Genomic DNA, 23,632 nt, shown 5'->3' on the forward strand with positions numbered 1-23,632 from the left:
TCAGTATACGCTCCATTGAGTGCACCAGGAACTGTGGTGCCATAGTTGACTGGGAATCGGTTACGGTGACTGCGCGAAGCATTAGACCATCAGCGCGTCCAAATGTTCTGCGATTCGCTGACTTCACCCTCTCAGCATGCTAATTTAATTGTCTGCCCTTTGCGTCTTACCTAATTCTATAGCGATTTATCGCTTCTGTTCTCATAAGTGCTCCATAAATGATCGGCCTTAATGAGGTTGGGGTTGGTTTTGTTATTCTATTTGGTGCTGGTCCACATGGTTTCGCGACGCACAATTGTCATCAATTTCAACGTCTGACATTCTGCCACCCATTTCTAAGCCATCATTTCTTTCTGGGCTGTCAACCGAATAATGTTTTGTGGATTTTATTCTTTTAATGCAGGCGTGGCAAAAATCTTGTAAATGCGTTGGACCCGTAAGATTTTAGCGTTTAATTTATCTGCCCCATCTTTTCTTTCGGAAATCCATAATATTTTATATCGAAATTAGTTAAAACAATCATTGTTTTATTTAATGTTAATCTGAAAAAATGTTGGGAAATATGAGAAAAATTCAGTTGATTATTTTTTTTTCACGTTTTATAAACTGAATATGCATTTACGAAAATAAATCATTTTATAAATTTGTTACGTAAACTCATATAAGGACTTTTAGCTTGGCATAGGTTTCTGAAAAGCATTTCATGTAATACATCAGTGTTGTTAGTGCAATAAATATGTCAGATAAATTGCTTATTTTTAATTAAGGTGTTATTCACAAAATTTATCAAAAATTTATCTGTTCAACGTATTTCATTTATTTTAGGTGTATCACTTATTTATGCTTATGTATAATTATGATTACATTAATTCAAATTCTGAAATAGAATAGATGCTGAAAAAGCTGGCATTGGGTTTATTTTAAATAATAAGGATAATAAATATGTACACCAATATTTATTATCTCGTCCACATGAATAACAGAGTTAAGTAAATTTAGGCTTTTGCTCTTTTAAAACATATTATTTCTGTGTAGTGTTTCTTTCGCTTTCAGAACGACGCGGAGACATCCCTCTCCTAAGGCAAATTGTCTTGGTGTGCTGGGCTGTAAGCAAATACTTTAATCCAATGAAATTTTTTCAAAAACATTCTCTTACCTTCAAAGCATGTGCGGATAATTTTCTTGCGATAATCTGAATGTTTTTATTTAAAATTTGAATATCAGATTATCAGAAAGCATCATTTTTAGTCGACGGCCCACCAGCGGCCGAGCGGTAAAGACGCTGAACACTGGTAGTTCGGTCCGAGGTTCGAATCTCGCGAACGGGCTGGCTGCATGGGAGTTTTCGTGGTTTTTCCCATGTGTAACGTGCATACGAGCCAGTTTCCCTTAGAAAGTCCTCCACGAAGGCATCCCTCCCAGGCAGATAGCCTTCGTGTGCTTTGCCTTAATTAAATAATCCAATCCATCATTTTTAGTCATCCTTTCATAATTTCAGTATGCAAACAAATAACCAAGATTCATAATTGATGTTTTCCTAACGTTTAAAAAACGTTCGAGGTCAGATTAAGAAATTAAAGAACATTAGAAATCGATTAAATAAGTAGCCTTAGCGTTCTTTGCCATAATTAGATAATCCAATCTATTCCAGTTCAGCTGAAGTAAATGTTATTTTAAGACAATCACACGACTGTGAAATGCATTAAGTTTCAAAAGTATGCAATTCTTTCAGCATCATTTGAAAATTTATTGTTATTCGTTTAATTAGTCTTTGCGACATTCCACCGTATTTCGTCACAGAAAACCAGTTGCTCACTCCTTGGCCTATAGAAAGCCACTGCATTTCGCAAGGCCGTTGCTAGGTAACTAGTCTGGCGTTTCATTTCATAAACGCGCAGGAAAGACGAGTTGAGGAATTAGTCTGTATCCGTGCCTTTTAAGCTCATGTTTAGCGAGCAGTCGTTGAAGCAGAGAGATGGAAGGCGAAAGTGTAAAAAAAATGAGGTGGGAGGAGTAGTCGTCTGCTACGTTCAAGAAATGAAAAGAAGGAAACGGTAACCAGGTCACACTGTCACTGTGAGCTCAGAAGCTCTGAATCCAATCGCAGCGTGGCTTTTGATTTGAATCAAAAAAGGAATAATAATAATAATAATAATAATAATAATAATAAAAAAACAGAAACGAAAGTTTTCTGATGGTCAATTAACACGCTTATATTGCCTGTGACTTGTTTGCCCGATCATGTGAGGGGGAAAATAGAGAATACAGACATTAGATTACGGCTGCTTTCTTCATTCTGCTGACTTTTCAACTTTATCCCCCGAATTGGCGATTTTTTTTTTTTTTTTCCCTTATTTATTTTCCTGGAATATTCGACAGCTTCGTAGACTAAAAATAAATAAAATTACTAAAACTCTCAAAAAAATAATTGCCGTAATGTTTTAGCATTTTAATCAGTATTAACTCTAGGTAACAGTGTATTATTTCCAAGGAACAATTACCATTTCCAGTCATTCCTCATTGCTTTCCTCTAATTAAAATTAAAATAATAATATCCTACTTTCCATTTATTATAACTTGTCATACGAATATTATGTATGTTAAAGAATCGTTCCATTTTGTCTTTCTTGGAAATATCAGTCTGTGGTTTAACGTTTAGTTTTCAAAGAAATGTTGCTGTTACAGAGTATTGAAGATATTATAGGATTACTTTAAAACAGGTTAAGCAGGAATCCGAAATAAAGAGATTGCTAATGGAAAGGCTGAAAATTAAAAATCTAGATTTTAACTTGGAATTTTATCATTAGTTCGTTATCGTATTCTTAATTGCTGTGTTAAGTAAATTTTAATTTCACTTTCATCTTTACTTGAAAGTTGTGTTACTGTATTGTTCATTTACCTTTAAATCATGTTCTATTAATGTAATTATTGCGTTGAATCTACTTGAATATTATTTCATTCAGTCGTTCTCGCCTTTAAATTAAATCTGACTCCATTCCATAACTATTGAAACGAAATATTTTAAATAAACAATTACATTTTCTTGCTTAAGAATGCCAAACTTTATTTGCTTACACACTTAAGGAAATCAAAACATTATTCTAATCTTTCTTACTGTTGCCAATCTACAAAATAAAAATAAAAATAAAAAAATAAATAAATAAAAATAAATAAATAAAAACTCCGTCTAAAATAAAAAGAAAACAACAGGTGTTGAATATCGTTAACAGATATAAATCATGGAGCTCACAATATTAACGCATCCGAAATATACTTACGCGTTGAAGCATTTATTTTTTCTTATCTGATTTATGATGTGATAATTCCCTTGCCCAGTAAGTAAAATTTAATACAGTAGTTCATTCCGGTTTATTCTGAATTATTCAGATTTATGGCCATACATGTTGGGCTATCTGCTTAAAAGGAGAGATACCTTCGTGATGGATTTTTTAAGAGAAACTGGCTGGTATTCATGCGCACATGGGAGAAATCATAAAATCTCTTGCAGCTAGCCCTTTTACCGTAATTTGAACCTCGACTGCATAATTTGTAAGTGCACATTTGTATCACAACCGAAAGAGAGACTTTTAGAAGGAACCAACTGACTTCAAGTAGTATTTTCTGCTGTGTTGTATGACTTTTGCCGCGGTTGAAATAAAGTGACTAAAAATATTTCGCTGTATAATTTCCTCCGCAAAATAATAAAAACATGGTGATATATTGTGAAAAATTTCAGGCGAAATTAGATCAAATATAATTGTAAGGATTTCACTATCTGGTTGAAAAAATTTGAAAGAAATACGACCATTTGCTTGCTGAATACTGAATGTAGCAGTGGTATTAACTTTCGGCCACTGGTTGGCAGTTTATTCCGAAATCGGCTCATAGCAAACTGACTTAGCTGCATGGCTTTTGTTTTCTAGTTTACCCCCCTTGCCTAACTTAAATACGAATTAACAGACAGTCTTTTAAGAGGTAGAGGCCCAACAGCGGACGAGCGGCAAAGTCGCTGAACAGTGGTAGTTCGGTGCGAGGTTCGAATCCCGCCAATGGGCTGGCTGCATGCGCGTTTTCGTAGTTTTCCCCATGTGTAAGTTCTTTTAGTTCTCATGAGCCAGTTCTTTTAGAAAGTTCTCCACGAAGGCATCCCTTCCCTTAGGCAGATATTCCTCGAGGCTTTGCCATAATCACATAAACCAAACCAAAATTTACGAGGTATATCACCCTTGTGGATTTTGCTATAATCAATAACCCATCCTAAGTAACTTTTTTAAGAAAACTGGACCCACCCGAGGACGAGCGTTTAAAAACATGGATCATTGGTTATTCGATCCGGATACAAATACAGGTAAATTGAGCCGGCTGCGTGAATATTTTCGGAGTTTTTCCCCGTTTCTTACTAAGGCCTCCAATGAGATATCCCTTGTAATTGTCTTAATTAACAATATAATTAACTCTTTATGCTACCCAGACGGTATTGTGGTTAGGGAATCCTGACTGCGATACCGAAGGGCTGGGTTTGAATCCTTGAAAAGGCATGATTGTAACTGTCCGTTCCTTTATAGGAGGCGACGGTGACCCACCTAATTAGGTGCCTCCATAATAAACGAGACCACCACGTCTGGCCTTGTATAAATTAATGGACTGTGTTACATTGTAACTGTTCACAATCTGCCACTGGAAAAAAAAATTAACTGTTTATAATTTTTTTCAAAGAGAGTCTCAGAAACTATCCAGATTTGAGAAACGTCTTCGTTTAGACTATGTTTCTAGGAAAAGGACTCTTTTGCTACGTATGGCAGATAATAAAGACAATTGGTACACTGATGCACCAAGTTCGATGTTCGAAATAATGTTTGTTGAATGTTTACGACTGTTTATTCTACGCAGAATAAGAACACGTAAATTATTGGTAAATTCTTTTATGTGGTTGATGGTTAGTCCCGGTGTGCTTCGATTCAAATTAAGATGGAATTCGACTTGGAAATTCAAACTTTGCATGAAATCTCCACCGATATCCCCTGCCTGTGACTGATCACGGTTTTGTCAGTTTCGATATGGGCTACAGCAACAACTATAAAATATTAATACTTTTTCTTTAATGCGATGAAAATTTTTTTATTTTAACTTAAAAATTTTACCTAGATTGCCAACTTGAATAATGTTTTCAGAATTAAATAGATCACATTAAACTCCTCCACTCCTTAAGGAGTTTTCTTGTAAAGAAAAAAATTTGGATAGTCGTGAATAGTGTTAGAAATAGATCCGACTCTGTTTCAGTGATATTGTTATTTAAGTTATGCATGTAATGCATGTACAAGCAATTTAAAAAAAAATTCCTTGAAGAAATTTTGAATTAAAATATATAATACTTAAATTTTGATTCTAAAGAACTTAATTTTAAGCAAACTTAATTATTATTAATATAAATTCTTAGTTACCAGAACAATATACAAATCGCAAAGGAAAATGTCGTTAATGTAAAAATGCCATAAACGGAAGAAATAATTCGTTGGATCATAACAGTTCTTATTAAGTTCACATCACGTGATTCAGCTTATTCTGTGAATCATGAAAGGGAAAGAATGAGACAGAATTCTGCGTGTTACTACTGCTATCACTGTGCAAACAGCGGCTATTATTAACTTCGGAAAAAGCAGTATGAGAAACTAAAAATCGTGAGAACAGAGTTACGAAATTTGAATTTTGAGAAGGAGATCCGAATGATTACGTATTTGTCAGTTGATAGGCATAATGTTAAATAGCATTTAGTAATCAATTGCAAATCGTTGACACGTTGCATCTTGCACTGTTATTTTTTTTTAAAGATATCTGGTGAGTTAAAGGGGTAAAAAATTGGTTAAAAGCAAATATTTATTAGCATATAAAGAAAATATATATTATATGAGGCCATAAAGGAGCAGCATCTTCACCAGACACACACAATCTGTTGTCATTCCTCCGTAGAAGAATTACAGCAGAAATCTAGTTGCTATCTTTATTTTTCTAAATGCACGTAATCAAGCAGAAATATCATTTCATCCAATGCTTGATGTTCGTATATTGTTAGTAACAGAAATTCTATAATATCCAATTCAATTTTCACTTGGAATTCGAATTCGTGTTATACTGTTTTAATTTAGTTTCATGATAGTTTAGGTAAAAAAGAGGGAAAAAAATATGCTCGTGTTCTAACATGTTTCAAACATCAATTTTTTAAATATCTTTTTTTAATTTTGAGAACAGACTAAAGAAATGTTTCTAAAATTTATAACAAAATTTAGAATTTTAATGTCATATTTTTTAAATTAAATTTTTACCATGAAAATGCACTAAAGATGCATTTTTATTGCAATAAAAATTCCCGAAATAAAATGTTCCTTAACGTAACTATACACATGCCGAGAAAAGCATTTTATCATCGGCTGACAATATATTTCACACAACCACAACGGAAGTGGCTTGCTTAGTTCTACTTTTTGTATAAGTATAATCATTTTGTTTCTTAAGTATAGTCACCTACCACAAAGAAAGAATGAAAAATTTTTTGTTGATGAGGTTCCATTTTGTCCTCCCCTCTTCTTTCCTTACACAATTTTGTACAAAGCTACATTTCTTTATGAAGGATAATTTATTTTATTCTCCTAAATGTATTCCTTAAAAATAATAATTAAAAAAATGTGTTTAAGTAAATAAAAGCAGGTTCGTACTTTATTATAATAAAATGTTACTTTTCTTAAACTTTACACGAAATTCTAGCATTAAACTGTACACTAATATAACGTAGATCCAAACATCATTATATTAGTGCCTCTACTTTTCTGAATTACAGGTATTCGACTTCCAAACCGACTGTTACATGAATGATCACATGGTCTTCATAATGAAACCATTGTTTTCTCTTAAGAGGTCCTCACACTAGCAACTTTCACTCGACTCACACACAGCCAGCACTATTTTTAAAGATTCCTGAAACGCTTTACTTAACTCGTCGCTGACTGAGAGTGGGTTTTAAGATTGATATGAATGAAGGCGTTGTGAGAATGGGGGTCAAACGGCGCGAGATGTTGAGTTTCATTTATTTATTTAATTATTATTTCCGAACCATCACGGCTAATGTCATTCTGATTGAGGAGTGCGCCATTTCAGGTGAGTGGGCTGAAGACTCTTTTCGAACGAGTTCACAGTAGCATGAATGGTTAAAATAGAACACGTATTTATTTTTTAATTCGTGTGATACTTTCGGCTCCACTGAGCATTCTTCTACTATTAGATGTTTGGAAGTGGGTGTGTTTGACACTTTCCGCACTGAATAGGTATTTTTTTATACACTCATAAAAATAAAATTATATATAGATGTAATGGTAATGCATGTATTGGTCGATCTTTATGGTTTAAGGCTTCTCGGCATTACTCACGTAAAATATAAAACACGGTTGCCATTTTAGGATAGTTTCAGTCAAAGATGTGTTAGCTTCAGGATACAATACATGTTCCAAGTGGATATCTAGTATAAGGATGACGCTTTTCAATTGTATTTTGATCTTATATGTAGATGAGTTTTATTATTGTGTACCAACATTATTCACTGAAAATCTGCAATATGATCAACATTTTTTTACATTTCAAAGTTTTGTGAAAACTGAAATATCTAGGTGCTCTAGGTGTTCATCCAGAAACATCTATCATGGTCTAGGTGCCCGTCATATGAGATTAATATATATATATATGTCTGTATATATGTGCATATATGTATATACTTTTTATTTGCATTCGATATGCTCAAATTTTGGACATGATAATCTTTAAAAAACAGTATTATATACAGATAAGCGGCCTTTTGGCTAAGATCCAAACGCAAATTAACATAAATAAGTGAACACTGATAACTTTTAAGTTTTATGGCTTTTCTACAGCTAATATATTATTCTCGTTAAATTTGAAATATTGTCTCCATTTATTGGTAGTTTCAATAAAGAACCTTTTTAAGCTTCCAAACAAACACTGGTATAAAATAAAGGGGCTACTCTGTATGACAAAGATATATCAATTATTACGATATGCAGAACTTTTATGAGCATATATATATATATATATATATATAAGAAAATGCTTGAGAGTTGAGCAAAATAAGAGGCCACGAATTGTACTGTCATTCTATCTAAATGGTTCTAAAATTAACCTTTTTATCTGAAAAGAAAAAAAATCTTAAAAGGAGAAGTCCTAAAGTAAAGAGTTCTCTTTAAAAAAGAATTTTTAATAAGATTTCTTCTTTTATAGCTGTCTACTTAAATTAACTGTTGAAATCCCGTCTGAAGTTTTGAAGTCCTGTATTTGTGCATCAGAAACGATAAAAGATCCCCTCTCCCAATGGTTACTAACCACAGGAAGAGAAGAGAAAACGGATGAAAGTAATTAAATAAAATCTGTCAGGGCTCAGCTGAGTAAATTAAATACGCGAGGCAATAGCAAACAGAGCATGAAAAAGGGAACCATTAGTGTAAAATGAGCATGTCATTTATAAAGCGATGGAAGGCAAGCGTAAAGAAACAATGCGGTGCAGAGAAAAAGTCGCCAGAGGAGTTTAGATGAGAATGTTGTGTTGGGAATTATGTTACTGGTTCGACTATGAACCGTATTCTTTTCGTAAAATGTTCATAAGACCTTAGTCTTACATCCACTCAGAATATCTTATCTTATGATAGTTTACCATTTATCTGTTACTTTTTAGTTGGGAAACATATCTAATTAATTTTACTTCAAGGTGTAGTAGTTAGAAAGTTAAATTATCTTTCTTTCAAAACGCTTTCAGAAAATCAGATTCATATCTAAAAGACCGTTATATGTAAATCCTTTCTCTATTATAAAACTTTTAAAATTCGAAGTTGTTGTTTCGGAATGTCAGCAGGTTGGTACAATTTTGTAAAGATTGACAGTACAGAAAACTTATTTTAGCTGTTGTTCTAGACGACAATGAGGGTAATGTCTGGATACTGATAACCGGCAGTAGAAACCGAAAAAACTGTTAATTTTACTAACTTTTTTGGCACTCGAGAGGAAAAGGACGGACATTTTTCTTTTACAGGGAGGAAAACTGACATAATGTCTTAAATAGTTTGTGTGTAATCATCTGATACTTTAGATGTATTTCTTTAAGTGCGGGTATGTATCAGTACCCAGTACATATCAATAATTTGCAAAGCAACTAAGTGCAACTAAAGTTTATTAAAATAATTTATGGGATTATATTTAAATATCATGCCAATCACAGAACAAAACACTGCGATTTGCAGAGTTACAGTAGCTCTACTTAACATCGCTAATAACAAAATGTCATTTTATTGTAAGAATATATCTTGACAGCACATATCTTGAAAGTATGCATTAATTACTGGCTCCCATCCAAAAGAAGTTTAAAATATAAATTAAAAATTATATTTTTAATTTTTTTTTATTCTGTTTTGTCTCTTGAAGATGATTTCGCATTCCCCTCCTTTAGAACTGATCGTAAAACATCCTCTACTTCTTGTTTTTCATATTTTCCTTGTTTTCCATCTTCCATATAAATAGCTAAAAGAATTTTATAATATTTCATAGTTGCTAATACTCAAGTATCTTTTCTTATGCTTTGACTTGCAACCATGGCAACAATTGTCATATTAGTTTAACTAGTAATTGTCATATTAATTTTAAATTGTTTTCTTGTTCCATGCACTTGTTCGATGTAAAGAAATTGCAGTTCGATGAGACCAGTAGAGAAACGAGGTTTTGGCTCTTTCTCAGTAAAACATATATTATCGATTTACAGCTCTTGTGCTGAGTTAGCAAGTTTCAAAATATGCTGCCCTAGGATTCCCAACTTTTCCCGTAGTCTTTCTCTGTTTTAAATGTCTCATTAGGTCTGAATTTTTTTTCTGCTTATCAAAGGCAAGCTTTCTAGATTCCTTGCATTCAGTTCATGACGTAGTTCTCCTTAGCTAATTATTCGTAGAAGTCACATTTCATACGACAAGTGTTCTGTTCGTGCCGCACGGACGGTATAGTGGTTAGGGGAGCCGACTGTGATCCCACAGAGCTCAAGTTCGAAACCCGGAGAAGGGATGGTTGTAACTGTCCGTCCCTTCATAGGAGGCAAAGTTAGCCCACCTTTTAGATGCCTCCATAATAAAGTGACCACTACTTCTGGCCTTAGTTGTGGCCAAGTCGAAGTGAACTGAGGGCTTGCCATTGAAAAGAAATTCTATTCATAATATTATTGCTATTGAAAAATGCAGATGTTATTGATGAAAACGTATTGAATAATTTTGTTGCGCTTACAAAGCTAAATGCAACTTTGGTGTGGTTTACTGAACAATCCCTATGCATTTTGAGAAAAACTGACACGAACGAATTCCTTCTTGCAATTGTTAAAATACAGTGGGTAAAAAAGTATTGGCAATTGCCTATTATTGATCCTATTAGTTAACTAAGGAAATGCTTGACAGTTTTATCTGAACATAATGAACACAGGAGGTAATAAACTCACAAATCTTATGAACCTTTCATTTTAATATGCCTTTTACACAAAATATACAACAAAAACGTAAATTTGCATGTCAAAAAGGTATTGGGAAAATCATACAGCAAAATGTGGGAACAAACTTTAAATACTTTGTATTCATAGATTTTGCATTTATAACAGTTTGTAATCTATTTTTCATAGAGAAAACAAAAGTCTTAGTTGTACTATTGGGAATTTTGTGCCATTATTGCAGAAATATACGCTTAAGTTCGTCTTTACATGAAATTTTATGTTCCCTGACTTCTATATTCCAATCTGTGCCATAAACTTTCAATTGGTTTTATGTCAGGCGATTGAGGCGCTGTCTTTAACTGATGAGGAGCGTTATAGAGTAAGCACTCCCGGGTGAGGTTCGCTGCATGCTTTGGGTTATTGTCCTGTTGAAACACGAAGGATGTTCTTAAGCCAAGTTTTAGGACACTGAATTTCAAGTTATGACGCAATATGTTAATGTACGTATGTGCTGTCATAATATCATCAATGAAGCACAGGTTACCAACTCCATTCTCTGCCATACAGCCGCAACTACGACGCTTCCACCAGCATGTGGTTAAATGCTGTTTTTCCAGTTCGGTGTTTGGCTTTCTTCACACATACTCTCGTCCATTCCCGAAAATGTTAAATTTGGATTCGTCGGAGAAAATAATTGTGTTCCAAACTCGTCTAATAAACAGACGTGAGAGTTTTCAAAATCTAACCTCTTTCTCTTGTTTATTTCTGAAATGAAAGGTTTCTTTCTAGCTGCCCTATCCATAATAACTTCCTCCATGTAAAATGTTCCGTATAGTCTGTACACTAAACGTTTTATGCGAAGTATTAGGAACGTCTTTGGCTAACCTGGGGTGAAATCGTTTTAGGGATTTTTCTTATCCTCTTTGATAATGGCACGTTTTTCCCTTGCAGAAAATATTCGAGGCCATCCACTTCTAATCTTATTTTCCGTCGATCTTGTCTCGTTCAGCATTTTTACAACACTTCTAACAGTAAATGAACTTACGTTCAGTTGTATTCCGATAGCATGATAAGTTAAATACCCGTTTCTGCGCTAAATAATCATGTTTTTAACATTAACATCCAACTCCTTCGACTTCGAAGTCATTTTATCAGAGTATTAGCCGAGTAACGTTTTAAAAGTTTTGAAATTGCATTGCAGACTTTATACTAACAGGGTTTCTTATCAGTTTAAACATGTGATCTCAACATAACGAGATTTGCATAGCAGTTAGAACTTCTTTTGCTAAAAAAGCATATTAAAATGAAAAAAGTTTCATTAAATTTGTATGTTAATTACATCTTGGGTTTACTATATCCAGCTAAAACTGTCAAGCATTTTTTTTTTTTGTTAGCTAATATGATCAATTATAGGCAATTGCCAATATTTGTTTTACCCACTATATACTGATGTGCTGAAAATACATTGTTTGAAAAGTAGCTGTATTTTAAATTTATTAACCTATTACTTAAAACTAATTAGAGTCCAACATCGATGAGCTGAAACTGAAGGAAGCAAGATGAAACGATTGAAATAAACAAATTCAAATTAATGAAAATTACGCTTGAAAATACGCTAGTAAATTACCTAGGATTCTTCTTCGATTTGCATATAAATGCTTATAAATAAAAGAAGTTTCCCCCCCTCCCCCATACATGAATGATGAAAATGATTTCGATCTATGAGAAATGTTGAAACGTAATTAAAATCAAGAACATTGTATGTAATTAATGGAAAAACAAAACAAATGTTCGAATGTTTAAGCTCGTATGTATATTAGAATAGTATTTCATATAATTGCGTGAAATTATCTTATCCTAATGGAGAATTACATGATCTATGTTTATTAATTTAAGCAAAAGCGCAACGAGAAATTTTTCACGAGGGGCGCTGTTCTCTCACTTCGACTCATATCTCGAAATTAATTTCAAATTTCATTCTTCACTTTTGAAGGCAAAAAGAATGTTTATGACATTGAAAACATTAATGTTTTCTAAAAAAGAGGTATAAAAGTTAAGAGTAATTTGCCAAATTGTTCTTCACAACACATGGAACAAAACATGGTTTGAAAGGGGAAATTTTAGTGTAATAATGTTTTAGCAATATTCACATTTTTTGTGCATATTTTTTCAATTCCATATTGTTTTAAAATTTAGATATTCAAATGAGAAGGAAATCCATGCATTGCAAAAAGTGAAAATATATTTCACTTTAATAAAAATTTAAAATTTTATCTTATTGGAAATAATCTGCTTAAAATTTCAGGATACAGCAATCCTTTCGTAGAAGTTACAAGCCACATATCCCCCTCCCATTGCTACGCCACTTCTCGAAAGTAGTAATGGAATTTTGTTAAATGTTTTCTTTGCATTTGGCAATAAGGCTTTACTTTCTTTCTTTTAGCCATCAAGAGAACAGATGGCCCACTGGGTTAGGTGCTCTTCAGCCTGCTGGATCGCGTCGTTGGCAGTGCCGCCCTAACCACAGGGCTAAATGGGCTATAGCCCCAGGGCGCAAGCCTTTTGAGGCGGCAATTTTTTATTTGCGATATAGTAAAAATTTATTTTTCATTTTATTAGTTTTTACTTATTTTTAAATTAAAACACTTCTTAAAATATTAAACTGATTTTTATTTCTTTTATTAAAAACGGTAGATAGAGAAGGGCAACCCGAAATAGGAGTAACACCCTACCGATCGTACTTTTGTTTCAGTCGCATTTGAACTGTCGGAGCTGTACTGGAGTTAATATAAGACCACCTACGTATACTCACCGCGTCGCCAGGGCATATTCATTTATCTAAACGTAAATTGTATTATTTTAACAATCCTGATAAAAGATAGTGTTGCGTGCGTACGGGTTCGTTATGAAATGAATGCACAAGTCCGATGAAAAATGACAAAAATTTATTATTATCACAACAAAAATGCTTAAATTTTCTCAAATTATCATGCAGTATTACAATATCTCACAGTAGTTATCTTTTAACTACTCAAATATCCAATAGAACGTAATTCAAAGCAGCTAAAGAACGCTAATCCGCGAATTCGCTACAATCAACAAGAGCAGTTTTCTAAACAACAACAAACTAAGCAAGCAACTAACTACAAACTGAGATGTTTTCCTCCTTTTATAAGATTTTAAAATCACGCGCTAGAATTTTCCAGTACTTTCTCGAAATCAAAAAGAGATATTTATTTATTTAATGCACGCGCTCTTGTATTTTCAATTTTCCGGCTTAGCTTTCTTTTAATATTCGTCACGCGCTGCACTGCGCGAGAAATAAAACCATTTAATTTATAATTGAACTAACATTAGCTTTTTAAATACCAAATTCGTAACAATAGGAACATAAAGGGGTCACTGATGCGTACCTTAATATAGATTGCACGACAAAAGTAAAATTGATATAATTTTAGTATTTGTCGACTGAATAAGGTGAATTAAAAGTTGAAAATTAAGTGGAAATTATTAAATTATATTATTATCTTCCTAAGTTCTTTTCCTTTTACATACACTAGTGGACAAAAAAAAACGCATAATAAAAAAAATGACATTTAGCAAGATAATATTTATTAATTTTAAAAGGTTAAAAAATAAATTGTTTTTTTTTTCTCATTTTATATTTAAAAATATAGTTACTTTAAGGTATAAAGAAATTAGGTAGTATATTGAACGGTTTATAAAAATCAAAGTGGACAAAAAAAAAAAAAAAAAAAAAAAGAAAAAAAAAAGGAAAAAAAAAATGCATATTGAAAAAAATTGCCTTTTCCCGCCAAAAAACATAAAAAAATTCTCTGATTCAGTGCATCCATGTCAAAGCAATTATCAATTGAATTATCATCTAAAGTGGTCTACAAATCACAGAGCAGGTATGCTACAAAAATATTTTATAGACGTTTACAAAACGGAAAACAACAAAAAAGAAACTGGCTTTTATACTCAAATACTTCAGGAAAAGTATATTGCATCCCTTGCAAACTGTTTGGTAGTGCCAATAATCCATTTAGTGCAGGTTTTAACGATTGGAAACACAGTGAAAAAATTTCGGACCATGAAAATTCAGCCCTTCATAAAGAAAACACCCGTATAATTGTGAACAGATCTACAGAAAAATGGGAATATTTCAAAAATTATTCTATTATATCAATGGAAAAAAATACGAATTACTGGAAAAATATTTTAGAACGTATCATCGAAGTCATAAAATTTTTAAGTTCAAGGGGTTTGGCTTTTAGGGGAGAAAATCAAACTATTGGTGATAAACATAATGGAAATTATTTAGGGTGCTTAGAACTTTTAGCAAAATTTGACCCTATTTTGCAACAACATATATTTAATTTTGCAAATAAAGGTACTGGGAATATTTCTTATTTATCTGCAAATATTTGTGATGAGTTTCTAAAAATATTGGGCAGAAATGTTAGATGTTTTATTATCACGGAACTAAAAGAGGCAAAATATTACTCTATTATAGTAGATTCGACGCCCGATATTTCCCATATGGATCAATTAACCATTGTCGTAAGATATGTCAATAAAAATGGAACACCCGTTGAAAGGTTTTTAAAATTTTTGGAGAATACTGGCCATAAGAGCTCAGGAATGCAAGACTGTATTTTAAAGCTATTATCTGATTTAGATATTAGTTTGGAAGATTGTAGAGGACAATCTTATGATAATGCCTCTAATATGTCGGGTATATATAACGGCCTCCAAGCACGCATTAAATCTAGAAATAATCTTGCCATTTACGTGCCCTGTGCGGCACATTCTTTAAATTTAATTGGACAATCGGCAGCTGAATGCTGCATACAAGCAACTAAATTGTTTTTGTTTCTACAAAACTTATACAATTTCTTTGCCGCATCAACATCAAGATGGGAAATTTTAAAAAATACGCTAACAGCAAAAAATAAAGTTCCCAAAAAATTAAGCGACACTCGTTGGTCAGCAAGAGCTGATTCAGTGAAAGTAGTGGTTTCGGGCTATGAAAATTTTAAAAATGCTTTAACTAAACTTTACGATAATAATTTTCAAAATAAAAAAAAAAAAAAAAAAAAAAAAAAAAAAATTAAAAAAATTTTCAAAAGCCTGCAACAAAAGTTGAAGCCCAGGGGTTGTTAAATGAGTTCAACTCATTGGAAACTGCTATTATGATAGCATTTTGGAGTGAAATATTGGAAACCATCGATAAAACTAATATATCGCTTCAAAAAGTTGATATTACAATTGAATGCATTGTTTCATTATATGTTTCTTTAGAAAAATTTGTACAATCGAAACGAAATATAGATTCGTTTAACCTTTACAAATCAGAAGGTATAAAATTATCTGGCTGTTATGAATACAAACGGTTACGGAAAAGAAAAAGACAGTTCGACGAAAATACGTCGGAAGAAGTGCAACTTGATGCAAATGACGAATTCCGCATAAAAACATATTATGCTATTATTGATAAAATTCTAGCAGAAGTACAAAAGAGAAAATGTGCATATATTGACATTTATTCAACATTTGGGTTTCTAGTTAATTTAAAAAATATAAATGAAGACATAATTAGAAATAATGCAGCAAAGTTGTGCGAAATATATCAGAATGATTTAGAAAACAACTTCATTGAAGAATGCCTACATTTTAAACATGTGAATTTATTGGAAAATACCGAAAATATATCTATCGCAGAACTAAGTTTAAAGACAATAATCGAGTTAAAAATTGAATTTACATTTCCAAACGTAACCACAGCACTGCGCATATTTTTAAGTATCGCCACAACAAACTGCAGTGGCGAAAGATCATTTTCAGCAATCAAAAGAATAAAAAATTACATACGATCTTCTTTGGGACAGAGTAAACTCAATGATTTAAGTATTTTGTCTATTGAAAGAGATTTATTTGAAAATTTAATACTAGTGATATTATTGATCAGTTTGCCAAAGAAAAAGCTAGGAAAGTAAATATATAAGTTACATTTGTTTAGATTAAGGTGTGTTTTTGTTCTTAAATGGTTTTTTTATTTAATTAAATTTTATTTTTGTTTATGTTATGCACTGATGGAGAATCGTATAATAGTTCCGATCAAGTTCTAAGGATTAGACTAAAAACTGATCGGAACTGTCATTATTGAGATAATCCCCTCAAATCTGGGTAAACATTTATACCCATCTTTTAAATAAGTGACTTTAAAGAAAAGTTACAATAAAGATAACAGTTTATTATAAAAGTAATAAATAGTTTTTTTCTAGTTCTGACACTTTTCTTTTGTATAACTTTTCCGACTCCCATTTGCCATTCTGTGTATTTTCTTAGGAAGAAGGGCGCATTATTTTTAGTAGCCCATGGGCGCCGAATTCCTTAAGACGGCCCTGGTCGTTGGAATTAAAATAAATAAATAAATAAAGAGCTTAGTACTGTGTCCTCTGGGAATTTATTACATTTAGAGCTTAGTGCTGTGTCTTCCGGGAATACGAGGAACATTGAAAGAAGGACCAAAATATTGAAAGAAGGTGCATAGTGGGAACTGTTGAGACTAAGGGAAACACTTTTCACTATTATAGTATATATTAGGCATACAGATATATTAAGGAAGGATGTAGCCTTTGGATTCTTAAAGAAAATTTGTAGTAAATAATAAAATAATTAAAAAATATCTTCGCCGAGGTTCGAACTTCAGACCTCCATACTGTCATTCGAACGTACTTCCAATTACTCAATGTACGTGGTAACGAAGGAGAAAACTTCCTTACAAATTTATGAAATTTTTCTATAAAACACGGGATAAAAATGCATTGTTAAATTAAAAGTGAATGTATGGATTTTTAAAATAAGTTATAGTTTTCTTTGAAGCAAATTGTTAAATACAGTAGAATCTCTTTTAACCAGCGTCCGTTAACTGAGAGGCAAATAGTTCAAAGAAATAATTAGGAAAGTACAGTAACGTTAGAAAAAGGTATAGCGAAAATAAATAACATTTGCGAATCTTATAAATGGTTAATCTTCTCCCTTTCTCATCAGTAATGAGTCATTAAACTGCCTTTTTACTGTGCATTATGTTGAAAAAAATGTAGTTTACTAGTGGTGATTGACTACTAATTCGTAGACTTGTTTCAAAGGATAAAAAGATTACATTTCGTCACGGGTAAATGTGGAAAACAGTAAACCAGATTTTTAAATTCTGAGTGAAGAAATAATTCCTGGCATGGATCGAGAAAGACCGAGGCTTAGAATGACGATGAAACGAAAAATGTAAAAAATAGGTTTGTTCCTAGCTTTTGGTTTATTTTTATTTATTTATTTGGAAAGCATACGAAGGTTGTCTACCTAAAGAAAGAGATGCTCTCGTAGATAATATTTTAAGGAAAATTATTTTTAAAAATTGCCATCTTTCCCGATATGGTAAAAAACCATGAAAATTCCATGCAACTAGCCCGTTCGTCAGAATTTGTACCTTGATCAAGTTATCATTAAGCAGTGGTTTTTACCGCTCTGTTCTCTAATCAGCGCTGAAGCTTTAGTAAAGTTTTTTAATGTTTAAAGTAACATCCTGATACTTTTCAAATAGATCTTTTGTTGTTCAGAAACTAATTGATCGGACGGCAGCTGATAGACATATAGGGCTATCACAAAAGAGGTTAACATACTTTTTCAAAAGAAAATTATCTCATAAAAATGCATGTAAGAAATGTAACAAAATTTTACGATTTGCGTAAATTTTGATAGAGTTTGTTTAATTTAGTTGTTTTCTGGATATTTTTGTTGTGAACGATACAAGATTACATATGAAGAAAAAAAAAATTATTTAGTAATAAAAAGGTTTATTAAAATATTTGTATTCGTATTTGTGCATCTAATTTTAGAATATCAAGTAAGCAATTTTAGAATTAATTTAGCTTTTGGCGGTCTAGCCAGTATAGTGGTTAGTGAACCCTGACGCAGTGGCGATGGGCCTGACTTGGAATCCCGGAGTAACCATTGTTGTAAAACCCCTATCAAATACACTATTTGTTGCCGGAACACAACGTCGAAAGGAACAGTTCTCGGAACTGCGTCCCTTCATAGGAGTCCTCATAGGAGGTAACTCTCCGTCCCTTCATAGGATGCAACGGTGGCCACCTGTTGGGTGCTTCCATAACGAAATGGCCACCACTTCCGGCCCTTATAGTAGCGCAAAGCGAATGGCTATTAAATAAAGCGCCTGGCAGTTAAAAAAATAATAATGATAATTTAGGTCCGAAATTCTGTTGCCAAGCGAAATTCTGAAAATCTTGCCATCCATTAATTTTGTTGCTTGGTGCTTCTGTAAATTCCAAAATTCTGTCGCCCGATAATGATTCACCAGGTTGGCGCCAGTGCTGAGCTGGAATTAAGAATCAAGTCCCTCCACAAATTATATCGTGAAAAAATATCAAATGCGCAAGCATAAAGCATAAAAAAAGGAGTGGTTGCTGGTGCTCCGGGAGGTTCGGATTTTAGATCATTCCGGATAAAGATACTGGATGTCCTGATTTCGGACTTGTTTTTGTATAACAATACATTTTACCAATAGAAAACTTTCAGTTCGAGTTATCAAAATTCGAATAATTGAAATTCTGTTGTAAATAACGGAACAGGACACAACAGTTGCATCATAGTCGTTTCTTTTTGTTACTTTATTTTGTATTTATTTATGCTTTCAAATAGATATTGACAGAACTACACGTATTGAATTAAATGTTGATATGTCAGTTGGGATTTCTTCAGCAAATAAGTGTATCTTTCGTGTTAGCGCTTATATTTCGGCAGTTGGACGGAATATACATAATAATCGTTTCCTTTATTTCATTAGTTATTACTCTATAAAACGTACTTTAATAGTCAAATTAGTTTGTTTAATTAATTTTGATTGTTCAGCTAGTTTGGTTGATTTTCAATTAATTAACTATTAACGTTATAAGGTATTTCTCCCGCCTTCTTAGTTTGCCTTCGTGGTGTAATGGTCAGCACGTTCGGAGCGTATTCGAGAGGCCCGTGGTTCGAGTCCCGGCGAAGGGCATTGTTCACTTTTTCATCTCTCTTGCTTGTAAAAGAAATCCTAATGTCTCTACAGTGGCGCACGAAATGGTGGTGGATAATGATTCTCCAACACCAGGATTTAGCGATTGGCTCCCCTAACCCCCAGTCGCCTTTTAAAAGGGGAGTATACAAGGTATTTTTCCCGCCTTCTTAGCATGCTTTCGTGGTGTAGTGGTCAGCACGCTTGGCGCGTGTTCGAGAGGTCCGTGGTTCGAGTCCCGGCGAGGGCATTGTTCATTTTTCATATCTTTTGCTTTAAAAAAAAAAAGAAAGAAAAAAATAATGTTTTTACAACGCAGTTATATCTTTTTTGTAAAATTGACTAATTTATTGAATTAATGGTTATTTTTCATGACCTGGCCGCACAATACAAGGGAAAAAAAATGGTACAATATGAAATAGAAGTGGAAAAGTCTGTGTTTCTTTTTTTTTTTTTTTTTTTTTTTTTTCTTTTCGGTTTTTTTAAGCTTTTTAAGCTGTTCACGAAAATTTACATATCAATGTACGTTATTCTTTCGATACGAAAAGATATCAAAAGTAGTATTTTTGTTTAAAATGGTAGAAAAATGCGATTAGTATGAATTTAAAATGCATAACTGTAGTTGGAGGTGTTTCTCAAGATCTTGCCTACCAGTGGCCGAGTGGCTAAGACCACTTAACACTATTTTAAACCCTACGAATGAGCTAAGCGTTAGGGATTTCCTCATGGGTAATGTAAAGATGAGCCAGTTTTCTTAGGTTACAACAAAGCATTTCACGTAGTGTTTTTGCATTCAATAGCAAGAGCTGAAAAAAAAAAAAAAAAAAAAAAAAAAAAGAGTTGTGCAGTGTACTCTTGATTATGCGGCCTAATGCCAGGAAAATAACTGAGAAACACGCGTAATCCAAGTTATCAATTTTCATCCATATTGTATGCATTTATTTCCTAAAAAAAGTCAGCAATTATTTTGTTTTCGAGAACGTTTAAATATCTGTCGGATTTCACTGCGTATTTTTCGAAATACCATTATTATTCCAATCCTCTTTCGTCGACGAAGTCCAGTAGTGTTTCAATATAAGTCATTGTTGTCTCGGAACTGATGCAATGAACTGTCAGGATCTTTTTCGCTTGTATTTTTAGTATCACTCTTCGCCTCTTTTGTTTGAAACGATATCCGCATCACTCAAGCATTGAAAGTCTGGCTCAGTAGAGCAACTGTCGAACCATTCCTCGATTTTTCGCTATCAACATTTTCGAAGAATTTTACGTTGTAATTTTTTTGGCATAGAACTGAAAATTAAAAAAATAATAATAATAATAACATAACTTCAAGTTCTTACCTCAACATTTTCACAATTAGATAAATCTCCGATTTCTACATTACGAAAAGTCTTTCTCGCGCTCAGATTTGCGCGTGTGTGTTTTTTACACATTCTCGCGCACAGCATTGAGTGCCACGCACGGATAATCACGCACGTGGCCACTGCCACACGCGGATAATCCGCAAACCAGATAATCCGCACCCGGATAATCGAGAGTCCACTGTAATCATTTCATTGAAATGTAATTCATTTTACCGCCTTTTAGCTAGGTAAAATCCTCATTTCTAAAGTACTTGAACAGGTGACTAAATTGCCGTCCATTCTAACTATGCAGAAGATATGTTATTAGACAATTACTTTCGAGAAGATAAGCTTCTTCAGGTAAGCATCTTCTCTCTCGTCTCTCACTGGTGGAAGATTTTAACCCGAAAAAAAACTTAAAAGTGCAAGGTCCAAAAAAAATTTCCCAGCATTAAAATTTTTGAAACGTAACTTAAAAAATTCTTAGAATTAATTTTAGAAAAATTGAATAGACCCTTTTTCTATGAACCATGGAAAAGAATTTGTGAAAATTCATAAACTCTTTAATGACTACTGGAAACATCCTGAGGTAATGTTCAAAAGCGATGAATCACACAACGTCTCGTACACTTCGTGACTCAGCTTTCGCACCAGAGTTTGAGTTATATTTAGAAATTAAACTTTTTGCTTTTCTAAAACCGTGGCCTGTTAATAGTATTTCATTAAATTTGTCACTCTCATAATACACTAAATGATATGAAGAAACTACAGTTGCTGTTAAAAAAAAACGTACATACTTCCAGGATTCGAGTTTTTTTAAAGTATTTTGCCCCTATTACAACCCCATCTAATGTCAATGTTGTCTTGCAATACCGGAAGCGTCAAACAGTGCCGGAGGAGGTAGTGATGGAAGGGGGGTGGCACAAAAGCGAAAATAACTCTGAGGAACCCCCAAAATATGGAGATCCCCATCCTTAGTGCCTAAAAATGAGCACCTGGTACCTGAGATTGAGGGTGAAACTTTAGATTTCCCAAAATAGAGCGAGGGAAGCATCGCGCCGAATGGACTGTCTAGGAATGTACGGACATCACTCGTCAGACGACTTTCTTCCTTCTTTCTTTGTTAGTCGCTAGGGTGCGCTTTCGTTTTGACGCTGGATTTTTCGCTTTCAGCCGTCAACATTTCTTTTGGTATGCATAACGAAAAAATCTCAGGAACAGATTGAGAGTTAGGAACAAGATAAAAATTTTCGAACTACATAACAGTAAAACGAAATCTCTTGATATTTTTTATATTCTTCATTAATGAAATAGCATCGTGTACAAAAATGTCGAAAAGAGAGTCGATGCTTAAATAATAATTACTTTTAATTTCTGTGGCTTCGTTGTCGAGAAATTTAAGAAAAATCTGATATTCCTGCAACACGGATGTTTTCAATGTTTTCAATAAATAATACTATATTGTTACGTGCGTACGGGTTCGTAATGCACACAGAGCCGATGATAGCTTGGTAAAATTTATTTTTCTAAAACAAATACTTTACAGCTCTGTAACTTTTCACAAAAGTATTTATATATCTGTTCTCCGTATAACTGAACAGTATCAGTAGTTACCGTCTCAAACTACTAAAAAGTTAAACACAAGAGAAAATACAAAGCCTCAGTACGTAAGCTAGAAGAGTGATCTCTCCTTACACTGAGCACTCTGAGCTAAATTCTGAACTCAAATCTGAATTAAACTGAGAAATGATGCTCTCTCCGGTCTTGTATAGTTTTTCCCTGTCTGCAGAGAAATTTCCAGTACTTTCGATTTTTCGAAGTTGCTGGAAAACATACACAGTTAAATATTGCCCGATACACTTGTAGTTACATATGAACCGGACCAGTTACAATTAAGCAGGGATCGGGCTAAAAATGTCGCCAAATGGTCTCCATCTTTGAGCGACTTTAGGTGATAAAAATTAGTCGATTACCGGAGTTCTTTGATTGATTATATTGTTTTCTCTCTCTTTTCTTTATTTTTACTATGACCAACGGTAATATATGGCGGACACCATTGGGGGGTCTATATCATTTTTCTTTAGTTTCTTTATTACTACATTTTTTGTTCCTCGGAGCACTTGGTTCTCTTGAGCCAGTAGAAATAGAAATAGGGATTTCATTTTAATTTTATTCCACTTTGTTTGCTGCGACATGGCTGGGCTGCTGGCTGCCCTCGTTTGTAGTTTTGAACTGATGTAGTCCACTAGTCTGGCCATCAGATAAGCTATTTGCTAGGTGTCTTAGGCTGCGTCACGAGAGCACCTTTTTTACTTATTACGTGCAATCCCGCCAGACTGCTATGTAGTTCTAAGGACATCCGAAATCTTGGAGGTATTTACTGCCATCGGACTTCTTTTCCATCATCCGATTAGAACTTCCGGTACAAAGCGCCATTTCGAATATGAAGGCTCAGGTGCTGGGCACTTCTTCAGGCTCCTCGGCTGGAAAGCCGTATCCTGTGTTTATCCCGTGTAAGTTGGCATATCTTTTTCTGGTATATCATGGCAAATTACTTAGGAGAGGAGAATTCCTCGTGATTCGAATATGAAGTGACTCACAGATAGCGCAGTTTGTTGTATTGCTTTGTCGTAGGACTATAGATCGAAATGTTCTGCGAGGGAGATTTCCTATTTGAAGGCTCCGTTGAGTCAGTTATGAATT

General features: G+C 33.5%; 1 protein-coding gene and 1 long non-coding RNA gene across 8 annotated transcripts in view; one reads left to right on the forward strand and one right to left on the reverse strand.

Moving 5' to 3' along the window:
- Window positions 1–21,063, reverse strand: part of LOC146997727 (uncharacterized) — a 37,881-nt gene extending 16,818 nt beyond the window's left edge. Inside the window, exon 1 of the long non-coding RNA XR_015040805.1 lies at window positions 20,927–21,063. This is a non-coding gene — a long non-coding RNA (uncharacterized LOC146997727). The remainder of the gene's footprint in view (window positions 1–20,926) is intronic.
- Window positions 1–23,632, forward strand: part of LOC118188521 (uncharacterized) — a 378,328-nt gene that overhangs the window by 260,190 nt on the left and 94,506 nt on the right. The window lies entirely within an intron of this gene.

The sequence above is a fragment of the Stegodyphus dumicola genome, chromosome 4, assembly GCF_044657685.1.
Source record: "Stegodyphus dumicola isolate Sdum_Otavi_A_Nest chromosome 4, ASM4465768v1".
NCBI lineage: Eukaryota > Metazoa > Arthropoda > Arachnida > Araneae > Eresidae > Stegodyphus > Stegodyphus dumicola.